This window comes from Chaetura pelagica, unplaced genomic scaffold, assembly GCF_000747805.2.
Source record: "Chaetura pelagica isolate M959 unplaced genomic scaffold, ChaPel_1.0 scaffold200, whole genome shotgun sequence".
NCBI classification, from domain to species: domain Eukaryota; kingdom Metazoa; phylum Chordata; class Aves; order Apodiformes; family Apodidae; genus Chaetura; species Chaetura pelagica.
Window position 1 is genome coordinate 111123 of NW_009951949.1, and position 10105 is coordinate 121227.

Here is a 10105-nt window from a genome sequence, read left to right on the forward strand (position 1 = left end):
CTAAACCATGTCCTGAAGTGCCACATGGGAGAGATTTTTTGGACACTTCCAGGGATGGTGACTCCACCACTTCCCTGGGCAGCCTGTTCCAACTGCAACTCTGACCATTTCTTAGGGCAAAAAATATTTCCAGTATGTCTTCTAAGAAAGCACAAATGGTGCTCATATCACGCAGACCTTAAGATGGTGTGGTATAGCTCAACATCTAGGTTTCCTGAACTGCTCGTTTCTTCCCATGAGGATGCTCTTCTTTATAATAATTTTTTAGAGACATGTGGCCGTTGTTGTAAAGAGACAGAAAGTTTTACATACATGGTAGTCTAAGTAGCACAAGGAGCAAGTTAATCCATGCAAAATGAAGGTTATATACGTGCAGTTTTTCTCAGTACTTTTACTGAAATTGCTTAGAAGGGAGTTCAAGATATGTCTTTTTTCCCTGTTTCCACTCCATGATTTGATGTCCTCTGAAATGGCCAGAAACATTCTTTGTACAGGTTTCTACCCAGCCTTCCTACTAGGACTCAATTCATGTCCTGAAATTCATTTATATGATCTACCTTGCCTCAATCAATGCTAGCACATCATTCAAGATTTATTTGCATCTGAAAGGATACATACCAATGTGTAACACAACATCTATTGGTTTTAAACCCTCTGTTAGGTATGATAATGTCTCTGACTTTTGGGGTGGTTTTTTTAGGTTTAATATGCAAGTTACAGAAGGAAAAGGACACAAATCTGTTGAAGAACCAAAAACCACAACCCAAACACAGTGAAACAATGCATGAATCCTGAATACCACTGAATCTATACTTTTTCCTTGGGCTTTCCATCTGTGTGAACTTGGTCAGTATCTGTACCTGTACAGTAATATAAATCTTGTTGATGTAAGTCTAGCTGTCTCAGGTCCTAATGAGGTGTTGACCTGATGGATAATTAATACTACACAGAACATGTACATGAAATACTTTTTCAAATCACCCTTAAACAGCAGTTTTGCTTTCTAATGAGCAACAAGAATCTCTGAACATGTAAAACTATGGATTTTGCAGATTTTTACAGTTTTAGTGTTGGGGTATTTTTTATGGAGGATTTTTGGGTTTTAGTTTTGCTTTTCATTTTTCCAAAACAGAAGTTCCACTATGAATCAAAACACAGCTTTCAGCTACTTAATAACCTGTTTAGTTTCTTTAACAGAAGTCAGGCTAAAGGAAAAAAGAATTAGCACTAATCAAGGAGATAATTCCTGGTCATTCATCTCAATGTTTCCAATTTTAAAGCCAAACTTGACCATTTAAATGCTAGAGAACTGGAGTGAATTTGTTTGCATAAAATTTACCTTTGGCTTTTGTGACTGAAAATGAATGATGAAACAATTATTCTCCTAGACTACAAAGCACTTATTTGTAAACAAAACCCAAAGTATAATGCATTAGCACTAATGACTATGTAATTCATTGCTACCAGCACAAAGTGTTGGGAGAGGTCTACACTGAGACGCAGGAGCATCCAATTTTTCTGCTTTTTTCCTAATTTTAGAATTACTGTATGACCTGTTAACAGCTTTAATTTATACTCAAAGTATTTATAACTGTGTTAGAGTTACAACTCTGTGGGCAGATGCATCTTTCTCTATCCCAGTTTGTAGAACTTGAGATACTATTGCTGTTATCTGTTTAGCTAGTTCCTTAACTCAACTGATAGACACCTGCACACTAGAGAGAAAGCCTCTGGGATCAGCTGCCTTTTGTGAACTTTGGCAAAAGCTGTATCTGAGCCTCTCTGAATATCAAATGCAGGAAAGAAACTTCCACTGAAGAAGGAAGATGCTGCTTATGAGCAAAGTGTGGATCCTACCTTCTGTATTTCATATAAGTTTAAATAATGTAGCATAGGTACAATTTAGTAAAATAAGTTGTTTGGCATTGGATGATGTAGAACCTCATTACAACTGTGCTTCAAAGGACTGTAATGTCTACATTCAATGGAGGAGTAATTATGTAGCAAGCTAGAGAGAGTAACCCTCTAGCATGTCTGTGTGACAAGTTTCCCCATGCACAGATCCCTCTTCTTGCCTTCCCTTCTCCTTGGCTCCTTTCAGGTCACAAGCCTTAGGAGCATCTTCTTGCTAATGAGATTTTGGAATTGCAGCCTGCTCTCTCTTCTAACTGAGGTGGCATTTGGAGTTTGCCATCCTCTTCAGGTAACTTAAGTACTACCTACCTTCTTTACAAAGGTTAACAAAATGTGGCCGTGCTCCTGGATGGAATATTCTGCTGAGAGGAAGCAGACATTGTTAACTGTTATGGCTTGAGGGGGGACAGACTAATTTTATGGTATCAATATGAGGACCTAGGCAGAGGGTGTTGTTTAGGAGTCCTAGAGATTCAAGGGAAAAAACAGACAGATCAGTATTCCCTCCCATTTTCTGCCATACCCTATAAAAGCCAGGAGGAGGGGGGAAGTCTCCTTTCACTCATCCAAGCAGATATCTGGGAGAGAGGCTCATGCTCAGGATTGTAGGGAGGATGGTTGGTCTTGATGATCTTGAAGGTCTTTTCCAACTGTGATGATTCTGTGATTCTGTGATTCTTTGCCTTCAATATGCCAGGTGCTCTGCAAGATTCAAGTCCATCAGTTGCTGGGAAGAGCCCAGGCCCCTCTTCCTGAGTCCACTCCATAACAAGGCACTTTCAGGCACTGATATCAGAGGCCATTTAGATCAGGTTCTGTATATATTTGTATATTTTTCATTATTATCTCCTGTGTTATTATCCCTTCCCTGTTCTATTAAACCTGTTCGGGTTTTAACTTCTAAACTTTAGGTGTCTCTTCCTTATTCTTCTTTTATCTTCTTCTGGGGAGTTGAGGGGAATAACAGAGAGCAAATCTGTTCTCTGGGCTTTGGTTCACCCTCGTCACTAAATGGAGACCCTGGCCAAGACAGTCTTCAGTGTAGAAGAAAGGAAGTAGAGAATTTTTCTTGTTGCTATGTTTCTTTCAATGTTAACAATCCCATTGGCAATAAGTGTGTCCAGAAGGCACCAAAATCCAAGCCTGGGAGTGCCCAGGTGCTTTTCCAACTGTGATGATTCTGTGATTCTGTGATTCTTTGCCTTCAATATGCCAGGTGCTCTGCAAGATTCAAGTCCATCAGTTGCTGGGAAGAGCCCAGGCCCCTCTTCCTGAGTCCACTCCATAACAAGGCACTTTCAGGCACTGATATCAGAGGCCATTTAGATCAGGTTCTGTATATATTTGTATATTTTTCATTATTATCTCCTGTGTTATTATCCCTTCCCTGTTCTATTAAACCTGTTCGGGTTTTAACTTCTAAACTTTAGGTGTCTCTTCCTTATTCTTCTTTTATCTTCTTCTGGGGAGTTGAGGGGAATAACAGAGAGCAAATCTGTTCTCTGGGCTTTGGTTCACCCTCGTCACTAAATGGAGACCCTGGCCAAGACAGTCTTCAGTGTAGAAGAAAGGAAGTAGAGAATTTTTCTTGTTGCTATGTTTCTTTCAATGTTAACAATCCCATTGGCAATAAGTGTGTCCAGAAGGCACCAAAATCCAAGCCTGGGAGTGCCCAGGTGCTAAGTTATGCTATCTCTAGCATGTAGATAAATGCAGGTACATATGTGTGCAAAAGGACATTGGAGTGTGGAGTCTGAAACTGATGGAGAAATGTTTGAACAAATACTGTGATAAAAGGGGGAAGCCCTGGAGACCAGGACACTTTGATTAATCAGAGTAAATTGACAGAAGAGGAGGAAAATCAGAGCAACAACTTTGCTGGCACATCCATCCAAACGTGGGATAAACCTCTTGTAACAGTTGTTTTTGTTTTACTAAGTACCAGTAATGTGTTTGTAGCTTACCAGTTATGCCAGAGAAGGTATTCCTGGGGTATACTGAGGAACACAATTTAAGGTCTTGATTGTCACTGTCTGCCTGACTCAAGGAGCTATTGGTTATGACCAATATGGCACTTTGGGAAGAGCAAAGGAACATCCAGTACTGTGCTCAGCTGACTCTTGTTTTTCTTTATTACTAAAAACAAGAAGTGACTTTGCAGAACTCTGCTGTGCTTTTTATTAATTACTATTATTTACTGTTTGGCACAATACCTAATAGGGAGAAAAGTACTTACTTTGTTTAAATGAGTTCAGAATTGTATTATCTTGTGTGGAAGGAAGGAAAGCAGCACATTGAAAGTATGTAATTAACTTGTACCATGAATGATGTGGTGGAAAACAAAGGGCAGTGTAGAGCTAATGTGCTGGATGCAAAGTAATGTGTTCTCATGCAAAGCATTCTGGAGGTGTACATTATTTCCGCCACTTATTGTGTTTCCTGAGTCATGGTGTCATTTGGAAAATAATTTGAACCAAAACAAAACCAGAGCCTAAATCATATACCTTTGTGCAGGAAAGAATTCTCAGTAAAAAGACAAATGGTGTTATCCCCACCCCCATTCTTTGTCTAGAAATGCAAAGAACACTGTATGTCAAGGAGCATGGCATAGCAAATAGTCCATTTGTAGCTTAACTGCTTGACAGTCCCAGGAGCAACTTTGGAGCCATCAACACAACAATGCTGGCTGCATCCCATTTGTTTGCTTTAGTCCAGTCACTTTGTATTAACAATGTCACTCACTGTACTGCAGCAGGACAGACAAAGCGTGATGTTTGGTGTCATGTGAAGGAGCTGAAAGAAAATGTTCCCTGAAAACAATGATGTTGTTTTTTCTTTAAGTACCTCAAGCCAAAATATTGTCCCTATATAGATATATAATTTGTCTTTTCAGGATTCCCGTGGCAATTTTCAATTCTTCCTATGAAAGAATAACTTCACTCATCCATTTAATGCATCCACCTCTGGGATGGAGAGTGACAGACAACAGGCAGCACCAGCACGGGAGCTGGAGAGGGAACTCTGGGACCAGGACAGCAGAACAGATCCTGCAACACGTTTCCTACAGAGTGCCTCAAAATAACCTGGGATAAATAGGGCTTTTTCCTTCTCTAACCACTGTCCAAAGGGACTAACTCAGTTTCTACAGCATCTTGGAATGGGTATGAGTTTTTTATACAGCCAAAGTATTGTAAACCTTACACATGTAATATCTAGGCTTCAATATAGTAACTTTTGAATAATTAAAAATTACAGTTAAAAAGCCCAACCAAACACATTAATGTGGGAGTACTCATGGAGAACATTTTTAAACCCTAAGAATTTAAATGTTGACACTTCCTCTGTGCTCAGAGATTGACTTCCTTGGACATATTCCAAAGTAATCTGAAAACAGTCCTGGGCATCTGGCTCTAGATGGCCTTGCTTGAGCAGAAGGGTTGAACCAGGTGACCTCCAGATGTTTCATCCAACCTTGGCCATTCTGTGGTTTTGTGATTAAGTGAAAAATAACTTCACAGGTCAAGGAAGATTTTAAGTTTTATAAACTCCTTCACTCCTTAAATTTTGCATCTGCATGTGCCCATTTCCTCCTGTGAATGGTGACTCCATCTACAGTAATGATAGCAATTTCATAATGTTTCATAATGTCTCTTATAAAAATCAGTGTTGCTCTAAAAACACTAAAAAGCAGTCAGAAAATATTTTTCAGATACAGACGGGAATCTCCAGAGTATGTGTGACCCAAAAGACCCACAAAAAAAAAAAAAAAAAGTGAAAAGCTACAACATGTCTCTCTAATTATTGAAAAACTCCATGAAGCTGTGAACATGCTAAGGATAAATCACAGTCAGAGCTGGAGCCATTCAAAATAAGAAGCACAGCTAATTTATTAGGATGCAAGACCTATAGAAGAGAAAAACAGAAGGATAATTCTACTTCTCTCCTTTCTTTCCTCTTTCACAAAAATGCCAGTAAGTTTGTAGCTGTCTCACCTGCTGTGAAGACACTTGAGGTGGAGCAGAGATAACCCTGCACTGTTTTTTTTCTCTCCAGTTCTTAGTCAACAACATTTTTTTTTTGTTTCTGAGATCTGAAGTTCTTGGTATAACATTGCTGTTACCGTGTTAAAGGATCATGTTGTGGTAAAATGAAATCCAAGGCAGAAAAAGGGAAAGGGCGCGTCGTTCCTGTCATACTAGATTTGTGCCCTGGAAGACACTACTTTGATAAATAGAGGCAGCTCTATGCTAGACTTCAACAAACATTACAACTTCCATAGTGAAACTCTACCAAAACACCCCCTCAGGAGAAAAAGAAACAAAAAAAACCCAAACAAAGACTACCCTCCCCCCAACCCAAACATATTTTCACCACTGCTTCCTATTTTGTTGGCATCTTTCATGTGCAACAGAAAGTAGAAGAAAAGAAAAGCAGAGAAATTCTGACAAGGTCGATGCTGGTCATCCTCATTAACAGTATATGCGTATTTTCTGGGTGTGAAAGCTGGGGTTTGGAGTCATGTTTCCCCTCTGAAATAATAAAGGTCTGACAGACTTTTCAGGCAACAGCCACTAAGTAGTCAGCAGCAGAGTCATGTTAAAAGAAGTCTAACCTTCTGCTAGAAGTCTCAGAAACACTCCCAGTTTCTTCCAGCACAATGATAAGGCCATAGTGGTGGCTCACCAGAAACCTGCAGGTCAAGATTACTCACAGGAGCTGTTGAGAGTAGAAGAGGGGGGTTAAAATCCCATTCCCTGCACTCATGGAAGGTAGTTTTGAGACAAGGAGATGCTGTTCTTCTAGGCTTGGCAATATGGCTTAGTGGTATCTACAGACTGGGCCTGCAGCACCTTCTGCCTCCTCCTCCTGTGCCCTCCCTCGGGCTCCCTCTGCTGCTGCTCCCTCCTTGACTTCCTCCTCCTCTGCCTCTGAAGCCTTGGGCCCTTGGGGAAACCTGTTTCCCACCTTCCCCTTTCCTCACAGAGGCCCTGCAGCCCTGTGACAACACCTGGGCAGGGACGCCTGATTCAGTGTTGAAAACCAATGCTGAAAATTAGTGCCCCTTGTTCTGACCAGGTCTAACAACTGTGCTCCTTCCCCTTGGCTGCCCCTTTCTCAGTCCAATGCACATTAATAATTTGCTTTTGCCTCCAAAGCTCTTCAGAGTGTGTCTACACCTGTGCCAATTCATTCATCTGGTATTAAAAGGACTTTTGCAGTTCAGACTGTACAGCCCCCTTTATTTTCCACTTAGCCTTCTGGAGAAGAAATCCGGTGCTTTCCCCCATGCTGTGGATTAGCCAATGATGTAAACCTCAGCAAAGTCAATCAATTTAGTTTATTGTGAAGCTCTTTGAAGTGAAAGAGGCACAGAGCTCAGGCAACCCATTTCTTACAAACACATATGGAGGGCAGCACACACCTTTAATGTTTGGCAGAAAATACAGGAAAATGCATCCAGATTTCTTTTGCTTGTTATGGCCTTAAACACTTCCCTGGGGAAAACACAAAAAGTGGTACTCAGAATTTAAAGGTCAGGCCTGAAAATGTGTACATAGATGTGTAGTCTCTTGCCTTTCTTGGCAACACTTAACAAATAGCCCTTACAGCATCAGCTTTTCACAAATGGATGGACTGTCTTCATACTGGAGATTTGGAATGCTGTAAGAAGCTGAGTAAAATCAAAGTTTGAAGAGCCTCCATCTTTTTCTCATAAAAAGTGTATTTTATATATATTGGACCAGATGATCTCCAGAGTTCCCTTCCATCCCTACCATTCTATGAAATAAAGATCAGCAATCCAGACAGTTACTTTTCCTCCATTTAAATTAATAGATACTTGGAATAAGACAGCCTCAAAACCTCAAACACTAAGAAACGTATTGTCTGTTTATCCCTGTACATTAGAACAGTTTTTAATCTCTGGACAAAAACTCCTCTTGCATTTGTAGAAGCAAACACACTGTGAGCTTGAGAATAGAAGAGTCTGCCTTAAGCATTTGGTTTGGGCAGCTTGTTAATGTTACTTCACATTTACTTCATTACCAGCAGGGCTCAAATTGAGTCACAGACTGTCTGTTGCAGACAATTTGTCCAGCCTGGTTCCAAAAATCTCCAAAGATGGAGATCCCACAGCATCTCAAGGCAATTCTTTCCCATACTTCAGCATTCTTCTGGGGAGGCAAATGTTTTCACCATTTCCAATCAAAATTTTCTTTCTTGAAGTTTGTGACCTCTACTTCTAATTCTGCCTAATACCTCTAAGAAGAACATGGATCTGTCCTCTTAAAATCTTTCACGTAATGGTGGGAGCTCTTACAGCCACCTTTACCCTTCTCTTCTCTAGGCTGAATAATTCCATTTCCTTCAACTTGACTTTATATGTTCTCTGTTGTAGATCCTAGTCATCTTGATGTCCCTTCACTGGACTGTCACTGACTTTTCCACAAAAGTTCACTATCCAGCAAATTCCATATGTGCAAGGAAGTTCAATGGTACACAGGGAAACTAGATTTTGCCACCCAACATTTTCTTCCATTTCTAAGCTATAAGAGTTCAATATTGACCAAATTCTGTGAAAATGATTGTTTTTCAGAATCACACTAGGTCAATCTTGCCAAGACCATGCAGTTTATCCACCAGCAAAATTATGCCTTAAAATTTCCAAATTTTGTTAAAAACAAAATAAAATCGAACCAAAAACTAAAGAACCTACTTTAGGATCCTCAAAAATGCAACTGAGGTAGAGAACTGGAAATGATGACCGTTGCATAAATCTCTTATGTATATCTAACATAATTTTTCACCATAGGTACAGGTACAACCAAACAGTAAGTGCTGAGAATGTCATGGACAAATAATCAGAGAAAATTTCTACATCTGCATAAGAATTTTCAAATTGCCTCTAAAGAAATGCAGAGGAAGCCCTCTTACAACATATGATGCAATATAGGTCAAGTATGACCTAGCTAAATTTTCCCATCCAGAGTCTAGTCTTGAAAGTCATGGTTATCCAAACAAACTTTACTTATATCCTTCTTGTTCCACTACATTTAACACTTAACTGCATGAGAATGAATCAATACAGAAACACAGGTTGTGATACTCAAGCTTCATTTACCAATGTAATTCATAGATTCATAGAGTCATGGAACAGTTTGAGCTGGAAGGGACCTTAAAGATCACCTAGATCTAACCCCTTTTCAGGGACACCTTCCACTAGACCAGGTTCCTCCAAGCCCCATCCAACCTGCCCTTGAGCACTTTCAGGGATGGAGTTTCCACAGCTACCCTGGGCAACCTGATCCAGTGTCTCACCACCCTCACAGGAAGGAATTTCCTCCTAATGTCTAACCTAAATCTCCCCTCTTCTAGTTTTGATCCATTACCCCTTGTGGTCTCACTACAAGCCATTGTTAAAAGTCCCTCCCAGCTTTTCTGGAGCCCCTTCAGGCACTGGCAGGTGCTCTAAGGTCTCCCTGGAACATTTTCTTTTCCAGGCTGAACAGCCTCAACTCTCTCAGCCTGTCCCCATAGAAGAGGTGCTCCAGCCCTTGGATCATATTCGTGGCTCTTCTCTGGACTTTCTTCATGAGCTCTATGTTCTTCTTATGTTGGGAGTCCTTCTTATTAATTCCTCAATAAAATCAATCATCATTATTTTATAATAGAAAAAGAGTAATTTATTATGAAAAGTGCATTGCAAAAAAAAAAAAGCAGTCTACCAGAATATCCACTTCTATTTATTTTGGTTTTCCATACTACTGAAGGAGGTGGTCTCATGTGTATAGAAATATTAAAATATTTTTGTATTTATAAAACATGAATATGAAGTATATTGACAACTCTTTAAAATATGTGGAAGAAAATTAAAATCAAGTTGTTTTTTTTCTTTATGTGGCTTGTGAGTTCTGACTCTCTGCATCTTTTTATTACTTACATATGGGAGAATGGTTTTAAACATGATTTTGAGCTGTACACTTTCAGACACACAGTGACACAGGCATGCACACACAGAAAGGCAGACTCCACCAAATAACTGAATAAATTGCATTATCTCTCCCTCTCTTTTGGTTTCAATGTCAACAAATAGAAACCCAATTATTAGTATGCAGACAAAATTCCCTAAATTACACCTTTAGCTATTTTTATGACAATGCTGACAGTGTTATTACTGAGAAGGGAACATCCT